This window comes from Physella acuta, unplaced genomic scaffold, assembly GCF_028476545.2.
Source record: "Physella acuta isolate Inbredline_101_S28 unplaced genomic scaffold, ASM2847654v3 ptg000717l, whole genome shotgun sequence".
Taxonomy (NCBI): domain Eukaryota; kingdom Metazoa; phylum Mollusca; class Gastropoda; family Physidae; genus Physella; species Physella acuta.
Genome location: NW_026732235.1, coordinates 25,006 through 41,339, shown reverse-complemented (window position 1 = coordinate 41,339; position 16,334 = coordinate 25,006). Strand labels below are relative to the sequence as shown.

Genomic DNA, 16,334 nt, shown 5'->3' with positions numbered 1-16,334 from the left:
GCAGAACAACAGTCGGTCACGCGCCTCAAAGCAATGGCGTCATTTTATTTTTTGTTAGTTGGGTGACGTGTACTTCCCCTAACAGTTTAGTCTCAAGAAAGCTAGGCGGCCCGCCATCGCATAATTTCAAAGGTACATGGGAGCTAAGTTGGATTGGTATTAAAGGGAGACAATCTTCTGTCATCGTCGGATTGGTTTGTAAGCGTTTGTCCACGGGTGGAATGCGCTCGCGGAGAAGGGAAACGTTGTCCACCGGACAGGTCTGAGTTCTGAACGATGTAGCCTAGCCTTCAGTACGACCAACACAGTCTCCGCGGCGAACTCTTTTTGTTTTCAGAGGCACATTGCTGTCAGCCGAAAACCATGCGATTCCAGCTGATCCGGTTTAGGGCAGACCGGAAAATTTTCCCCCAGACAGACACTCTGGTTTCTCTTCACATCGAGTAAATCTTTCGCCTTTTACTAAAGATTTCCGTGGAGAGGAGCATTATAATGAGTCTTAGAAGACTATTTTTCACGCCCTACGCTGTAGGGTGAATATTTCCAATGTAAACATGAGTGGGTGACTACATAATTTGTTGTTTTTAACCCTGGGATAGAAAATGAACCCTGCCGTTGGGAGGTTTCGTTTCCTTTGGCACGTTTTTCCGTGGCCTTGGACGGAACCGGACAACTCTTGTCCGATGGCCATGCATAATTAGTGAGTACATAAATCAAAAAAGATTTCAAATACGTCTAGGTTCAGTGCCGAAGAACCAAATCAAAACCAACTACTGTTCTGTCTAGACTTTATTATTTATTTATTTTTAAACAACTCACTCGTTTCGATTCCAACAAACAACAGTTCAGACTGCTGGCAGAACAACAGTCGGTCACGCGCCTCAAAGCAATGGCGTCATTTTATTTTTTGTTAGTTGGGTGACGTGTACTTCCCCTAACAGTTTAGTCTCAAGAAAGCTAGGCGGCCCGCCATCGCATAATTTCAAAGGTACATGGGAGCTAAGTTGGATTGGTATTAAAGGGAGACAATCTTCTGTCATCGTCGGATTGGTTTGTAAGCGTTTGTCCACGGGTGGAATGCGCTCGCGGAGAAGGGAAACGTTGTCCACCGGACAGGTCTGAGTTCTGAACGATGTAGCCTAGCCTTCAGTACGACCAACACAGTCTCCGCGGCGAACTCTTTTTGTTTTCAGAGGCACATTGCTGTCAGCCGAAAACCATGCGATTCCAGCTGATCCGGTTTAGGGCAGACCGGAAAATTTTCCCCCAGACAGACACTCTGGTTTCTCTTCACATCGAGTAAATCTTTCGCCTTTTACTAAAGATTTCCGTGGAGAGGAGCATTATAATGAGTCTTAGAAGACTATTTTTCACGCCCTACGCTGTAGGGTGAATATTTCCAATGTAAACATGAGTGGGTGACTACATCATTTGTTTTTTTTAACCCTGGGATAGAAAATGAACCCTGCCGTTGGGAGGTTTCGTTTCCTTTGGCACGTTTTTCCGTGGCCTTGGACGGAACCGGACAACTCTTGTCCGATGGCCATGCATAATTAGTGAGTACATAAATCAAAAAAGATTTCAAATACGTCTAGGTTCAGTGCCGAAGAACCAAATCAAAACCAACTACTGTTCTGTCTAGACTTTATTATTATTATTTATTTATTTTTAAACAACTCACTCGTTTCGATTCCAACAAACAACAGTTCAGACTGCTGGCAGAACAACAGTCGGTCACGCGCCTCAAAGCAATGGCGTCATTTTATTTTTTGTTAGTTGGGTGACGTGTACTTCCCCTAACAGTTTAGTCTCAAGAAAGCTAGGCGGCCCGCCATCGCATAATTTCAAAGGTACATGGGAGCTAAGTTGGATTGGTATTAAAGGGAGACAATCTTCTGTCATCGTCGGATTGGTTTGTAAGCGTTTGTCCACGGGTGGAATGCGCTCGCGGAGAAGGGAAACGTCCACCGGACAGGTCTGAGTTCTGAACGATGTAGCCTAGCCTTCAGTACGACCAACACAGTCTCCGCGGCGAACTCTTTTTGTTTTCAGAGGCACATTGCTGTCAGCCGAAAACCATGCGATTTCAGCTGATCCGGTTTAGGGCAGACCGGAAAATTTTCCGCCAGACAGACACTCTGGTTTCTCTTCACATCGAGTAAATCTTTCGCCTTTTACTAAAGATTTCCGTGGAGAGGAGCATTATAATGAGTCTTAGAAGACTATTTTTCACGCCCTACGCTGTAGGGTGAATATTTCCAATGTAAACATGAGTGGGTGACTACATCATTTGTTTTTTTTAACCCTGGGATAGAAAATGAACCCTGCCGTTGGGAGGTTTCGTTTCCTTTGGCACGTTTTTCCGTGGCCTTGGACGGAACCGGACAACTCTTGTCTGATGGCCATGCATAATTAGTGAGTACATAAATCAAAAAAGATTTCAAATACGTCTAGGTTCAGTGCCGAAGAACCAAATCAAAACCAACTACTGTTCTGTCTAGACTTTATTATTATTATTTTTTTTTTTAAACAACTCACTCGTTTCGATTCCAACAAACAACAGTTCAGACTGCTGGCAGAACGACAACAGTCGGTCACGCGCCTCAAAGCAATGGCGTCATTTTATTTTTTGTTAGTTGGGTGACGTGTACTTCCCCTAACAGTTTAGTCTCAAGAAAGCTAGGCGGCCCGCCATCGCATAATTTCAAAGGTACATGGGAGCTAAGTTGGATTGGTATTAAAGGGAGACAATCTTCTGTCATCGTCGGATTGGTTTGTAAGCGTTTCTCCACGGGTGGAATGCGCTCGCGGAGAAGGGAAACGTTGTCCACCGGACAGGTCTGAGTTCTGAACGATGTAGCCTAGCCCTCAGTACGACCAACACAGTCTCCGCGGCGAACTCTTTTTGTTTTCAGAGGCACATTGCTGTCAGCTGAAAACCATGCGATTTCAGCTGATCCGGTTTAGGGCAGACCGGAAAATTTTCCGCCAGACAGACACTCTGGTTTCTCTTCACATCGAGTAAATCTTTCGCCTTTTACTAAAGATTTCCGTGGAGAGGAGCATTATAATGAGTCTTAGAAGACTATTTTTCACGCCCTACGCTGTAGGGTGAATATTTCCAATGTAAACATGAGTGGGTGACTACATAATTTGTTGTTTTTAACCCTGGGATAGAAAATGAACCCTGCCGTTGGGAGGTTTCGTTTCCTTTGGCACGTTTTTCCGTGGCCTTGGACGGAACCGGACAACTCTTGTCCGATGGCCATGCATAATTAGTGAGTACATAAATCAAAAAAGATTTCAAATACGTCTAGGTTCAGTGCCGAAGAACCAAATCAAAACCAACTACTGTTCTGTCTAGACTTTATTATTATTATTTATTTATTTTTAAACAACTCACTCGTTTCGATTCCAACAAACAACAGTTCAGACTGCTGGCAGAACAACAGTCGGTCACGCGCCTCAAAGCAATGGCGTCATTTTATTTTTTGTTAGTTGGGTGACGTGTACTTCCCCTAACAGTTTAGTCTCAAGAAAGCTAGGCGGCCCGCCATCGCATAATTTCAAAGGTACATGGGAGCTAAGTTGGATTGGTATTAAAGGGAGACAATCTTCTGTCATCGTCGGATTGGTTTGTAAGCGTTTGTCCACGGGTGGAATGCGCTCGCGGAGAAGGGAAACGTTGTCCACCGGACAGGTCTGAGTTCTGAACGATGTAGCCTAGCCTTCAGTACGACCAACACAGTCTCCGCGGCGAACTCTTTTTGTTTTCAGAGGCACATTGCTGTCAGCCGAAAACCATGCGATTCCAGCTGATCCGGTTTAGGGCAGACCGGAAAATTTTCCCCCAGACAGACACTCTGGTTTCTCTTCACATCGAGTAAATCTTTCGCCTTTTACTAAAGATTTCCGTGGAGAGGAGCATTATAATGAGTCTTAGAAGACTATTTTTCACGCCCTACGCTGTAGGGTGAATATTTCCAATGTAAACATGAGTGGGTGACTACATCATTTGTTTTTTTTAACCCTGGGATAGAAAATGAACCCTGCCGTTGGGAGGTTTCGTTTCCTTTGGCACGTTTTTCCGTGGCCTTGGACGGAACCGGACAACTCTTGTCCGATGGCCATGCATAATTAGTGAGTACATAAATCAAAAAAGATTTCAAATACGTCTAGGTTCAGTGCCGAAGAACCAAATCAAAACCAACTACTGTTCTGTCTAGACTTTATTATTATTATTTATTTATTTTTAAACAACTCACTCGTTTCGATTCCAACAAACAACAGTTCAGACTGCTGGCAGAACAACAGTCGGTCACGCGCCTCAAAGCAATGGCGTCATTTTATTTTTTGTTAGTTGGGTGACGTGTACTTCCCCTAACAGTTTAGTCTCAAGAAAGCTAGGCGGCCCGCCATCGCATAATTTCAAAGGTACATGGGAGCTAAGTTGGATTGGTATTAAAGGGAGACAATCTTCTGTCATCGTCGGATTGGTTTGTAAGCGTTTGTCCACGGGTGGAATGCGCTCGCGGAGAAGGGAAACGTTGTCCACCGGACAGGTCTGAGTTCTGAACGATGTAGCCTAGCCTTCAGTACGACCAACACAGTCTCCGCGGCGAACTCTTTTTGTTTTCAGAGGCACATTGCTGTCAGCCGAAAACCATGCGATTTCAGCTGATCCGGTTTAGGGCAGACCGGAAAATTTTCCCCCAGACAGACACTCTGGTTTCTCTTCACATCGAGTAAATCTTTCGCCTTTTACTAAAGATTTCCGTGGAGAGGAGCATTATAATGAGTCTTAGAAGACTATTTTTCACGCCCTACGCTGTAGGGTGAATATTTCCAATGTAAACATGAGTGGGTGACTACATAATTTGTTGTTTTTAACCCTGGGATAGAAAATGAACCCTGCCGTTGGGAGGTTTCGTTTCCTTTGGCACGTTTTTCCGTGGCCTTGGACGGAACCGGACAACTCTTGTCTGATGGCCATGCATAATTAGTGAGTACATAAATCAAAAAAGATTTCAAATACGTCTAGGTTCAGTGCCGAAGAACCAAATCAAAACCAACTACTGTTCTGTCTAGACTTTATTATTATTATTTATTTATTTTTAAACAACTCACTCGTTTCGATTCCAACAAACAACAGTTCAGACTGCTGGCAGAACAACAGTCGGTCACGCGCCTCAAAGCAATGGCGTCATTTTATTTTTTGTTAGTTGGGTGACGTGTACTTCCCCTAACAGTTTAGTCTCAAGAAAGCTAGGCGGCCCGCCATCGCATAATTTCAAAGGTACATGGGAGCTAAGTTGGATTGGTATTAAAGGGAGACAATCTTCTGTCATCGTCGGATTGGTTTGTAAGCGTTTGTCCACGGGTGGAATGCGCTCGCGGAGAAGGGAAACGTTGTCCACCGGACAGGTCTGAGTTCTGAACGATGTAGCCTAGCCTTCAGTACGACCAACACAGTCTCCGCGGCGAACTCTTTTTGTTTTCAGAGGCACATTGCTGTCAGCCGAAAACCATGCGATTCCAGCTGATCCGGTTTAGGGCAGACCGGAAAATTTTCCCCCAGACAGACACTCTGGTTTCTCTTCACATCGAGTAAATCTTTCGCCTTTACTAAAGATTTCCGTGGAGAGGAGCATTATAATGAGTCTTAGAAGACTATTTTTCACGCCCTACGCTGTAGGGTGAATATTTCCAATGTAAACATGAGTGGGTGACTACATAATTTGTTGTTTTTAACCCTGGGATAGAAAATGAACCCTGCCGTTGGGAGGTTTCGTTTCCTTTGGCACGTTTTTCCGTGGCCTTGGACGGAACCGGACAACTCTTGTCCGATGGCCATGCATAATTAGTGAGTACATAAATCAAAAAAGATTTCAAATACGTCTAGGTTCAGTGCCGAAGAACCAAATCAAAACCAACTACTGTTCTGTCTAGACTTTATTATTATTATTTATTTATTTTTAAACAACTCACTCGTTTCGATTCCAACAAACAACAGTTCAGACTGCTGGCAGAACAACAGTCGGTCACGCGCCTCAAAGCAATGGCGTCATTTTATTTTTTGTTAGTTGGGTGACGTGTACTTCCCCTAACAGTTTAGTCTCAAGAAAGCTAGGCGGCCCGCCATCGCATAATTTCAAAGGTACATGGGAGCTAAGTTGGATTGGTATTAAAGGGAGACAATCTTCTGTCATCGTCGGATTGGTTTGTAAGCGTTTGTCCACGGGTGGAATGCGCTCGCGGAGAAGGGAAACGTTGTCCACCGGACAGGTCTGAGTTCTGAACGATGTAGCCTAGCCTTCAGTACGACCAACACAGTCTCCGCGGCGAACTCTTTTTGTTTTCAGAGGCACATTGCTGTCAGCCGAAAACCATGCGATTCCAGCTGATCCGGTTTAGGGCAGACCGGAAAATTTTCCCCCAGACAGACACTCTGGTTTCTCTTCACATCGAGTAAATCTTTCGCCTTTTACTAAAGATTTCCGTGGAGAGGAGCATTATAATGAGTCTTAGAAGACTATTTTTCACGCCCTACGCTGTAGGGTGAATATTTCCAATGTAAACATGAGTGGGTGACTACATCATTTGTTGTTTTTAACCCTGGGATAGAAAATGAACCCTGCCGTTGGGAGGTTTCGTTTCCTTTGGCACGTTTTTCCGTGGCCTTGGACGGAACCGGACAACTCTTGTCCGATGGCCATGCATAATTAGTGAGTACATAAATCAAAAAAGATTTCAAATACGTCTAGGTTCAGTGCCGAAGAACCAAATCAAAACCAACTACTGTTCTGTCTAGACTTTATTATTTATTTATTTTTAAACAACTCACTCGTTTCGATTCCAACAAACAACAGTTCAGACTGCTGGCAGAACAACAGTCGGTCACGCGCCTCAAAGCAATGGCGTCATTTTATTTTTTGTTAGTTGGGTGACGTGTACTTCCCCTAACAGTTTAGTCTCAAGAAAGCTAGGCGGCCCGCCATCGCATAATTTCAAAGGTACATGGGAGCTAAGTTGGATTGGTATTAAAGGGAGACAATCTTCTGTCATCGTCGGATTGGTTTGTAAGCGTTTGTCCACGGGTGGAATGCGCTCGCGGAGAAGGGAAACGTTGTCCACCGGACAGGTCTGAGTTCTGAACGATGTAGCCTAGCCTTCAGTACGACCAACACAGTCTCCGCGGCGAACTCTTTTTGTTTTCAGAGGCACATTGCTGTCAGCCGAAAACCATGCGATTTCAGCTGATCCGGTTTAGGGCAGACCGGAAAATTTTCCCCCAGACAGACACTCTGGTTTCTCTTCACATCGAGTAAATCTTTCGCCTTTTACTAAAGATTTCCGTGGAGAGGAGCATTATAATGAGTCTTAGAAGACTATTTTTCACGCCCTACGCTGTAGGGTGAATATTTCCAATGTAAACATGAGTGGGTGACTACATAATTTGTTTTTTTTAACCCTGGGATAGAAAATGAACCCTGCCGTTGGGAGGTTTCGTTTCCTTTGGCACGTTTTTCCGTGGCCTTGGACGGAACCGGACAACTCTTGTCTGATGGCCATGCATAATTAGTGAGTACATAAATCAAAAAAGATTTCAAATACGTCTAGGTTCAGTGCCGAAGAACCAAATCAAAACCAACTACTGTTCTGTCTAGACTTTATTATTATTATTTATTTATTTTTAAACAACTCACTCGTTTCGATTCCAACAAACAACAGTTCAGACTGCTGGCAGAACAACAGTCGGTCACGCGCCTCAAAGCAATGGCGTCATTTTATTTTTTGTTAGTTGGGTGACGTGTACTTCCCCTAACAGTTTAGTCTCAAGAAAGCTAGGCGGCCCGCCATCGCATAATTTCAAAGGTACATGGGAGCTAAGTTGGATTGGTATTAAAGGGAGACAATCTTCTGTCATCGTCGGATTGGTTTGTAAGCGTTTGTCCACGGGTGGAATGCGCTCGCGGAGAAGGGAAACGTTGTCCACCGGACAGGTCTGAGTTCTGAACGATGTAGCCTAGCCTTCAGTACGACCAACACAGTCTCCGCGGCGAACTCTTTTTGTTTTCAGAGGCACATTGCTGTCAGCCGAAAACCATGCGATTCCAGCTGATCCGGTTTAGGGCAGACCGGAAAATTTTCCCCCAGACAGACACTCTGGTTTCTCTTCACATCGAGTAAATCTTTCGCCTTTTACTAAAGATTTCCGTGGAGAGGAGCATTATAATGAGTCTTAGAAGACTATTTTTCACGCCCTACGCTGTAGGGTGAATATTTCCAATGTAAACATGAGTGGGTGACTACATAATTTGTTGTTTTTAACCCTGGGATAGAAAATGAACCCTGCCGTTGGGAGGTTTCGTTTCCTTTGGCACGTTTTTCCGTGGCCTTGGACGGAACCGGACAACTCTTGTCCGATGGCCATGCATAATTAGTGAGTACATAAATCAAAAAAGATTTCAAATACGTCTAGGTTCAGTGCCGAAGAACCAAATCAAAACCAACTACTGTTCTGTCTAGACTTTATTATTTATTTATTTTTAAACAACTCACTCGTTTCGATTCCAACAAACAACAGTTCAGACTGCTGGCAGAACAACAGTCGGTCACGCGCCTCAAAGCAATGGCGTCATTTTATTTTTTGTTAGTTGGGTGACGTGTACTTCCCCTAACAGTTTAGTCTCAAGAAAGCTAGGCGGCCCGCCATCGCATAATTTCAAAGGTACATGGGAGCTAAGTTGGATTGGTATTAAAGGGAGACAATCTTCTGTCATCGTCGGATTGGTTTGTAAGCGTTTGTCCACGGGTGGAATGCGCTCGCGGAGAAGGGAAACGTTGTCCACCGGACAGGTCTGAGTTCTGAACGATGTAGTCTAGCCTTCAGTGCGACCAACACAGTCTCCGCGGCGAACTCGTTTTGTTTTCAGAGGCACATTGCTGTCAGCCGAAAACCATGCGATTCCAGCTGATCCGGTTTAGGGCAGACCGGAAAATTTTCCCCCAGACAGACACTCTGGTTTCTCTTCACATCGAGTAAATCTTTCGCCTTTTACTAAAGATTTCCGTGGAGAGGAGCATTATAATGAGTCTTAGAAGACTATTTTTCACGCCCTACGCTGTAGGGTGAATATTTCCAATGTAAACATGAGTGGGTGACTACATCATTTGTTTTTTTTAACCCTGGGATAGAAAATGAACCCTGCCGTTGGGAGGTTTCGTTTCCTTTGGCACGTTTTTCCGTGGCCTTGGACGGAACCGGACAACTCTTGTCCGATGGCCATGCATAATTAGTGAGTACATAAATCAAAAAAGATTTCAAATACGTCTAGGTTCAGTGCCGAAGAACCAAATCAAAACCAACTACTGTTCTGTCTAGACTTTATTATTATTATTTATTTATTTTTAAACAACTCACTCGTTTCGATTCCAACAAACAACAGTTCAGACTGCTGGCAGAACAACAGTCGGTCACGCGCCTCAAAGCAATGGCGTCATTTTATTTTTTGTTAGTTGGGTGACGTGTACTTCCCCTAACAGTTTAGTCTCAAGAAAGCTAGGCGGCCCGCCATCGCATAATTTCAAAGGTACATGGGAGCTAAGTTGGATTGGTATTAAAGGGAGACAATCTTCTGTCATCGTCGGATTGGTTTGTAAGCGTTTGTCCACGGGTGGAATGCGCTCGCGGAGAAGGGAAACGTCCACCGGACAGGTCTGAGTTCTGAACGATGTAGCCTAGCCTTCAGTACGACCAACACAGTCTCCGCGGCGAACTCTTTTTGTTTTCAGAGGCACATTGCTGTCAGCCGAAAACCATGCGATTTCAGCTGATCCGGTTTAGGGCAGACCGGAAAATTTTCCGCCAGACAGACACTCTGGTTTCTCTTCACATCGAGTAAATCTTTCGCCTTTTACTAAAGATTTCCGTGGAGAGCAGCATTATAATGAGTCTTAGAAGACTATTTTTCACGCCCTACGCTGTAGGGTGAATATTTCCAATGTAAACATGAGTGGGTGACTACATCATTTGTTTTTTTTAACCCTGGGATAGAAAATGAACCCTGCCGTTGGGAGGTTTCGTTTCCTTTGGCACGTTTTTCCGTGGCCTTGGACGGAACCGGACAACTCTTGTCTGATGGCCATGCATAATTAGTGAGTACATAAATCAAAAAAGATTTCAAATACGTCTAGGTTCAGTGCCGAAGAACCAAATCAAAACCAACTACTGTTCTGTCTAGACTTTATTATTATTATTTTTTTTTTTAAACAACTCACTCGTTTCGATTCCAACAAACAACAGTTCAGACTGCTGGCAGAACGACAACAGTCGGTCACGCGCCTCAAAGCAATGGCGTCATTTTATTTTTTGTTAGTTGGGTGACGTGTACTTCCCCTAACAGTTTAGTCTCAAGAAAGCTAGGCGGCCCGCCATCGCATAATTTCAAAGGTACATGGGAGCTAAGTTGGATTGGTATTAAAGGGAGACAATCTTCTGTCATCGTCGGATTGGTTTGTAAGCGTTTGTCCACGGGTGGAATGCGCTCGCGGAGAAGGGAAACGTTGTCCACCGGACAGGTCTGAGTTCTGAACGATGTAGCCTAGCCCTCAGTACGACCAACACAGTCTCCGCGGCGAACTCTTTTTGTTTTCAGAGGCACATTGCTGTCAGCTGAAAACCATGCGATTTCAGCTGATCCGGTTTAGGGCAGACCGGAAAATTTTCCGCCAGACAGACACTCTGGTTTCTCTTCACATCGAGTAAATCTTTCGCCTTTTACTAAAGATTTCCGTGGAGAGGAGCATTATAATGAGTCTTAGAAGACTATTTTTCACGCCCTACGCTGTAGGGTGAATATTTCCAATGTAAACATGAGTGGGTGACTACATAATTTGTTGTTTTTAACCCTGGGATAGAAAATGAACCCTGCCGTTGGGAGGTTTCGTTTCCTTTGGCACGTTTTTCCGTGGCCTTGGACGGAACCGGACAACTCTTGTCCGATGGCCATGCATAATTAGTGAGTACATAAATCAAAAAAGATTTCAAATACGTCTAGGTTCAGTGCCGAAGAACCAAATCAAAACCAACTACTGTTCTGTCTAGACTTTATTATTATTATTTATTTATTTTTAAACAACTCACTCGTTTCGATTCCAACAAACAACAGTTCAGACTGCTGGCAGAACAACAGTCGGTCACGCGCCTCAAAGCAATGGCGTCATTTTATTTTTTGTTAGTTGGGTGACGTGTACTTCCCCTAACAGTTTAGTCTCAAGAAAGCTAGGCGGCCCGCCATCGCATAATTTCAAAGGTACATGGGAGCTAAGTTGGATTGGTATTAAAGGGAGACAATCTTCTGTCATCGTCGGATTGGTTTGTAAGCGTTTGTCCACGGGTGGAATGCGCTCGCGGAGAAGGGAAACGTTGTCCACCGGACAGGTCTGAGTTCTGAACGATGTAGCCTAGCCTTCAGTACGACCAACACAGTCTCCGCGGCGAACTCTTTTTGTTTTCAGAGGCACATTGCTGTCAGCCGAAAACCATGCGATTCCAGCTGATCCGGTTTAGGGCAGACCGGAAAATTTTCCCCCAGACAGACACTCTGGTTTCTCTTCACATCGAGTAAATCTTTCGCCTTTTACTAAAGATTTCCGTGGAGAGGAGCATTATAATGAGTCTTAGAAGACTATTTTTCACGCCCTACGCTGTAGGGTGAATATTTCCAATGTAAACATGAGTGGGTGACTACATCATTTGTTTTTTTTAACCCTGGGATAGAAAATGAACCCTGCCGTTGGGAGGTTTCGTTTCCTTTGGCACGTTTTTCCGTGGCCTTGGACGGAACCGGACAACTCTTGTCCGATGGCCATGCATAATTAGTGAGTACATAAATCAAAAAAGATTTCAAATACGTCTAGGTTCAGTGCCGAAGAACCAAATCAAAACCAACTACTGTTCTGTCTAGACTTTATTATTATTATTTATTTATTTTTAAACAACTCACTCGTTTCGATTCCAACAAACAACAGTTCAGACTGCTGGCAGAACAACAGTCGGTCACGCGCCTCAAAGCAATGGCGTCATTTTATTTTTTGTTAGTTGGGTGACGTGTACTTCCCCTAACAGTTTAGTCTCAAGAAAGCTAGGCGGCCCGCCATCGCATAATTTCAAAGGTACATGGGAGCTAAGTTGGATTGGTATTAAAGGGAGACAATCTTCTGTCATCGTCGGATTGGTTTGTAAGCGTTTGTCCACGGGTGGAATGCGCTCGCGGAGAAGGGAAACGTTGTCCACCGGACAGGTCTGAGTTCTGAACGATGTAGCCTAGCCTTCAGTACGACCAACACAGTCTCCGCGGCGAACTCTTTTTGTTTTCAGAGGCACATTGCTGTCAGCCGAAAACCATGCGATTTCAGCTGATCCGGTTTAGGGCAGACCGGAAAATTTTCCGCCAGACAGACACTCTGGTTTCTCTTCACATCGAGTAAATCTTTCGCCTTTTACTAAAGATTTCCGTGGAGAGGAGCATTATAATGAGTCTTAGAAGACTATTTTTCACGCCCTACGCTGTAGGGTGAATATTTCCAATGTAAACATGAGTGGGTGACTACATCATTTGTTTTTTTTAACCCTGGGATAGAAAATGAACCCTGCCGTTGGGAGGTTTCGTTTCCTTTGGCACGTTTTTCCGTGGCCTTGGACGGAACCGGACAACTCTTGTCTGATGGCCATGCATAATTAGTGAGTACATAAATCAAAAAAGATTTCAAATACGTCTAGGTTCAGTGCCGAAGAACCAAATCAAAACCAACTACTGTTCTGTCTAGACTTTATTATTATTATTTTTTTTTTTAAACAACTCACTCGTTTCGATTCCAACAAACAACAGTTCAGACTGCTGGCAGAACGACAACAGTCGGTCACGCGCCTCAAAGCAATGGCGTCATTTTATTTTTTGTTAGTTGGGTGACGTGTACTTCCCCTAACAGTTTAGTCTCAAGAAAGCTAGGCGGCCCGCCATCGCATAATTTCAAAGGTACATGGGAGCTAAGTTGGATTGGTATTAAAGGGAGACAATCTTCTGTCATCGTCGGATTGGTTTGTAAGCGTTTGTCCACGGGTGGAATGCGCTCGCGGAGAAGGGAAACGTTGTCCACCGGACAGGTCTGAGTTCTGAACGATGTAGCCTAGCCCTCAGTACGACCAACACAGTCTCCGCGGCGAACTCTTTTTGTTTTCAGAGGCACATTGCTGTCAGCCGAAAACCATGCGATTTCAGCTGATCCGGTTTAGGGCAGACCGGAAAATTTTCCGCCAGACAGACACTCTGGTTTCTCTTCACATCGAGTAAATCTTTCGCCTTTTACTAAAGATTTCCGTGGAGAGGAGCATTATAATGAGTCTTAGAAGACTATTTTTCACGCCCTACGCTGTAGGGTGAATATTTCCAATGTAAACATGAGTGGGTGACTACATAATTTGTTGTTTTAAACCCTGGGATAGAAAATGAACCCTGCCGTTGGGAGGTTTCGTTTCCTTTGGCACGTTTTTCCGTGGCCTTGGACGGAACCGGACAACTCTTGTCCGATGGCCATGCATAATTAGTGAGTACATAAATCAAAAAAGATTTCAAATACGTCTAGGTTCAGTGCCGAAGAACCAAATCAAAACCAACTACTGTTCTGTCTAGACTTTATTATTATTATTTATTTATTTTTAAACAACTCACTCGTTTCGATTCCAACAAACAACAGTTCAGACTGCTGGCAGAACAACAGTCGGTCACGCGCCTCAAAGCAATGGCGTCATTTTATTTTTTGTTAGTTGGGTGACGTGTACTTCCCCTAACAGTTTAGTCTCAAGAAAGCTAGGCGGCCCGCCATCGCATAATTTCAAAGGTACATGGGAGCTAAGTTGGATTGGTATTAAAGGGAGACAATCTTCTGTCATCGTCGGATTGGTTTGTAAGCGTTTGTCCACGGGTGGAATGCGCTCGCGGAGAAGGGAAACGTTGTCCACCGGACAGGTCTGAGTTCTGAACGATGTAGCCTAGCCTTCAGTACGACCAACACAGTCTCCGCGGCGAACTCTTTTTGTTTTCAGAGGCACATTGCTGTCAGCCGAAAACCATGCGATTCCAGCTGATCCGGTTTAGGGCAGACCGGAAAATTTTCCCCCAGACAGACACTCTGGTTTCTCTTCACATCGAGTAAATCTTTCGCCTTTTACTAAAGATTTCCGTGGAGAGGAGCATTATAATGAGTCTTAGAAGACTATTTTTCACGCCCTACGCTGTAGGGTGAATATTTCCAATGTAAACATGAGTGGGTGACTACATCATTTGTTTTTTTTAACCCTGGGATAGAAAATGAACCCTGCCGTTGGGAGGTTTCGTTTCCTTTGGCACGTTTTTCCGTGGCCTTGGACGGAACCGGACAACTCTTGTCCGATGGCCATGCATAATTAGTGAGTACATAAATCAAAAAAGATTTCAAATACGTCTAGGTTCAGTGCCGAAGAACCAAATCAAAACCAACTACTGTTCTGTCTAGACTTTATTATTATTATTTATTTATTTTTAAACAACTCACTCGTTTCGATTCCAACAAACAACAGTTCAGACTGCTGGCAGAACAACAGTCGGTCACGCGCCTCAAAGCAATGGCGTCATTTTTTTTTTTTGTTAGTTGGGTGACGTGTACTTCCCCTAACAGTTTAGTCTCAAGAAAGCTAGGCGGCCCGCCATCGCATAATTTCAAAGGTACATGGGAGCTAAGTTGGATTGGTATTAAAGGGAGACAATCTTCTGTCATCGTCGGATTGGTTTGTAAGCGTTTGTCCACGGGTGGAATGCGCTCGCGGAGAAGGGAAACGTTGTCCACCGGACAGGTCTGAGTTCTGAACGATGTAGCCTAGCCTTCAGTACGACCAACACAGTCTCCGCGGCGAACTCTTTTTGTTTTCAGAGGCACATTGCTGTCAGCCGAAAACCATGCGATTTCAGCTGATCCGGTTTAGGGCAGACCGGAAAATTTTCCCCCAGACAGACACTCTGGTTTCTCTTCACATCGAGTAAATCTTTCGCCTTTTACTAAAGATTTCCGTGGAGAGGAGCATTATAATGAGTCTTAGAAGACTATTTTTCACGCCCTACGCTGTAGGGTGAATATTTCCAATGTAAACATGAGTGGGTGACTACATAATTTGTTGTTTTTAACCCTGGGATAGAAAATGAACCCTGCCGTTGGGAGGTTTCGTTTCCTTTGGCACGTTTTTCCGTGGCCTTGGACGGAACCGGACAACTCTTGTCCGATGGCCATGCATAATTAGTGAGTACATAAATCAAAAAAGATTTCAAATACGTCTAGGTTCAGTGCCGAAGAACCAAATCAAAACCAACTACTGTTCTGTCTAGACTTTATTATTATTATTTATTTATTTTTAAACAACTCACTCGTTTCGATTCCAACAAACAACAGTTCAGACTGCTGGCAGAACAACAGTCGGTCACGCGCCTCAAAGCAATGGCGTCATTTTATTTTTTGTTAGTTGGGTGACGTGTACTTCCCCTAACAGTTTAGTCTCAAGAAAGCTAGGCGGCCCGCCATCGCATAATTTCAAAGGTACATGGGAGCTAAGTTGGATTGGTATTAAAGGGAGACAATCTTCTGTCATCGTCGGATTGGTTTGTAAGCGTTTGTCCACGGGTGGAATGCGCTCGCGGAGAAGGGAAACGTTGTCCACCGGACAGGTCTGAGTTCTGAACGATGTAGCCTAGCCTTCAGTACGACCAACACAGTCTCCGCGGCGAACTCTTTTTGTTTTCAGAGGCACATTGCTGTCAGCCGAAAACCATGCGATTTCAGCTGATCCGGTTTAGGGCAGACCGGAAAATTTTCCCCCAGACAGACACTCTGGTTTCTCTTCACATCGAGTAAATCTTTCGCCTTTTACTAAAGATTTCCGTGGAGAGGAGCATTATAATGAGTCTTAGAAGACTATTTTTCACGCCCTACGCTGTAGGGTGAATATTTCCAATGTAAACATGAGTGGGTGACTACATAATTTGTTGTTTTTAACCCTGGGATAGAAAATGAACCCTGCCGTTGGGAGGTTTCGTTTCCTTTGGCACGTTTTTCCGTGGCCTTGGACGGAACCGGACAACTCTTGTCCGATGGCCATGCATAATTAGTGAGTACATAAATCAAAAAAGATTTCAAATACGTCTAGGTTCAGTGCCGAAGAACCAAATCAAAACCAACTACTGTTCTGTCTAGACTTTATTATTATTATTTATTTATTTTTAAACAACTCACTCGTTTCGATTCCA

The 16,334-nt window shown here is 44.2% G+C and overlaps 19 non-coding genes across 19 annotated transcripts; all 19 read left to right on the top strand.

Moving 5' to 3' along the window:
* Positions 1-418: 418 nt before the first annotated feature.
* LOC131949886 (U5 spliceosomal RNA) lies at positions 419-537 on the top strand. The gene has a single exon (XR_009388231.1). It is a non-coding gene; the product is annotated as a U5 spliceosomal RNA (small nuclear RNA).
* Positions 538-1,274: 737 nt separating this feature from the next.
* Positions 1,275-1,393, top strand: LOC131949884 (U5 spliceosomal RNA). The gene has a single exon (XR_009388230.1). It is a non-coding gene; the product is annotated as a U5 spliceosomal RNA (small nuclear RNA).
* A 740-nt stretch (positions 1,394-2,133) lies between these two features.
* LOC131949883 (U5 spliceosomal RNA) lies at positions 2,134-2,252 on the top strand. Its single transcript, XR_009388229.1, has one exon. It is a non-coding gene; the product is annotated as a U5 spliceosomal RNA (small nuclear RNA).
* A 744-nt stretch (positions 2,253-2,996) lies between these two features.
* On the top strand, positions 2,997-3,115 carry LOC131949882 (U5 spliceosomal RNA). The gene has a single exon (XR_009388228.1). It is a non-coding gene; the product is annotated as a U5 spliceosomal RNA (small nuclear RNA).
* Positions 3,116-3,858: 743 nt separating this feature from the next.
* Positions 3,859-3,977, top strand: LOC131949881 (U5 spliceosomal RNA). The gene has a single exon (XR_009388227.1). It is a non-coding gene; the product is annotated as a U5 spliceosomal RNA (small nuclear RNA).
* A 743-nt stretch (positions 3,978-4,720) lies between these two features.
* On the top strand, positions 4,721-4,839 carry LOC131949880 (U5 spliceosomal RNA). Its single transcript, XR_009388226.1, has one exon. It is a non-coding gene; the product is annotated as a U5 spliceosomal RNA (small nuclear RNA).
* A 743-nt stretch (positions 4,840-5,582) lies between these two features.
* On the top strand, positions 5,583-5,700 carry LOC131949898 (U5 spliceosomal RNA). The gene has a single exon (XR_009388243.1). It is a non-coding gene; the product is annotated as a U5 spliceosomal RNA (small nuclear RNA).
* A 743-nt stretch (positions 5,701-6,443) lies between these two features.
* LOC131949879 (U5 spliceosomal RNA) lies at positions 6,444-6,562 on the top strand. Its single transcript, XR_009388225.1, has one exon. It is a non-coding gene; the product is annotated as a U5 spliceosomal RNA (small nuclear RNA).
* Positions 6,563-7,299: 737 nt separating this feature from the next.
* On the top strand, positions 7,300-7,418 carry LOC131949877 (U5 spliceosomal RNA). Its single transcript, XR_009388223.1, has one exon. It is a non-coding gene; the product is annotated as a U5 spliceosomal RNA (small nuclear RNA).
* A 743-nt stretch (positions 7,419-8,161) lies between these two features.
* On the top strand, positions 8,162-8,280 carry LOC131949876 (U5 spliceosomal RNA). Its single transcript, XR_009388222.1, has one exon. It is a non-coding gene; the product is annotated as a U5 spliceosomal RNA (small nuclear RNA).
* Positions 8,281-9,017: 737 nt separating this feature from the next.
* On the top strand, positions 9,018-9,136 carry LOC131949875 (U5 spliceosomal RNA). Its single transcript, XR_009388221.1, has one exon. It is a non-coding gene; the product is annotated as a U5 spliceosomal RNA (small nuclear RNA).
* Positions 9,137-9,876: 740 nt separating this feature from the next.
* LOC131949897 (U5 spliceosomal RNA) lies at positions 9,877-9,995 on the top strand. The gene has a single exon (XR_009388242.1). It is a non-coding gene; the product is annotated as a U5 spliceosomal RNA (small nuclear RNA).
* A 744-nt stretch (positions 9,996-10,739) lies between these two features.
* On the top strand, positions 10,740-10,858 carry LOC131949874 (U5 spliceosomal RNA). Its single transcript, XR_009388220.1, has one exon. It is a non-coding gene; the product is annotated as a U5 spliceosomal RNA (small nuclear RNA).
* A 743-nt stretch (positions 10,859-11,601) lies between these two features.
* Positions 11,602-11,720, top strand: LOC131949873 (U5 spliceosomal RNA). The gene has a single exon (XR_009388219.1). It is a non-coding gene; the product is annotated as a U5 spliceosomal RNA (small nuclear RNA).
* A 743-nt stretch (positions 11,721-12,463) lies between these two features.
* Positions 12,464-12,582, top strand: LOC131949872 (U5 spliceosomal RNA). Its single transcript, XR_009388218.1, has one exon. It is a non-coding gene; the product is annotated as a U5 spliceosomal RNA (small nuclear RNA).
* Positions 12,583-13,326: 744 nt separating this feature from the next.
* On the top strand, positions 13,327-13,445 carry LOC131949871 (U5 spliceosomal RNA). The gene has a single exon (XR_009388217.1). It is a non-coding gene; the product is annotated as a U5 spliceosomal RNA (small nuclear RNA).
* A 743-nt stretch (positions 13,446-14,188) lies between these two features.
* LOC131949870 (U5 spliceosomal RNA) lies at positions 14,189-14,307 on the top strand. Its single transcript, XR_009388216.1, has one exon. It is a non-coding gene; the product is annotated as a U5 spliceosomal RNA (small nuclear RNA).
* Positions 14,308-15,051: 744 nt separating this feature from the next.
* Positions 15,052-15,170, top strand: LOC131949868 (U5 spliceosomal RNA). Its single transcript, XR_009388215.1, has one exon. It is a non-coding gene; the product is annotated as a U5 spliceosomal RNA (small nuclear RNA).
* A 743-nt stretch (positions 15,171-15,913) lies between these two features.
* Positions 15,914-16,032, top strand: LOC131949867 (U5 spliceosomal RNA). Its single transcript, XR_009388214.1, has one exon. It is a non-coding gene; the product is annotated as a U5 spliceosomal RNA (small nuclear RNA).
* Positions 16,033-16,334: the final 302 nt, after the last annotated feature.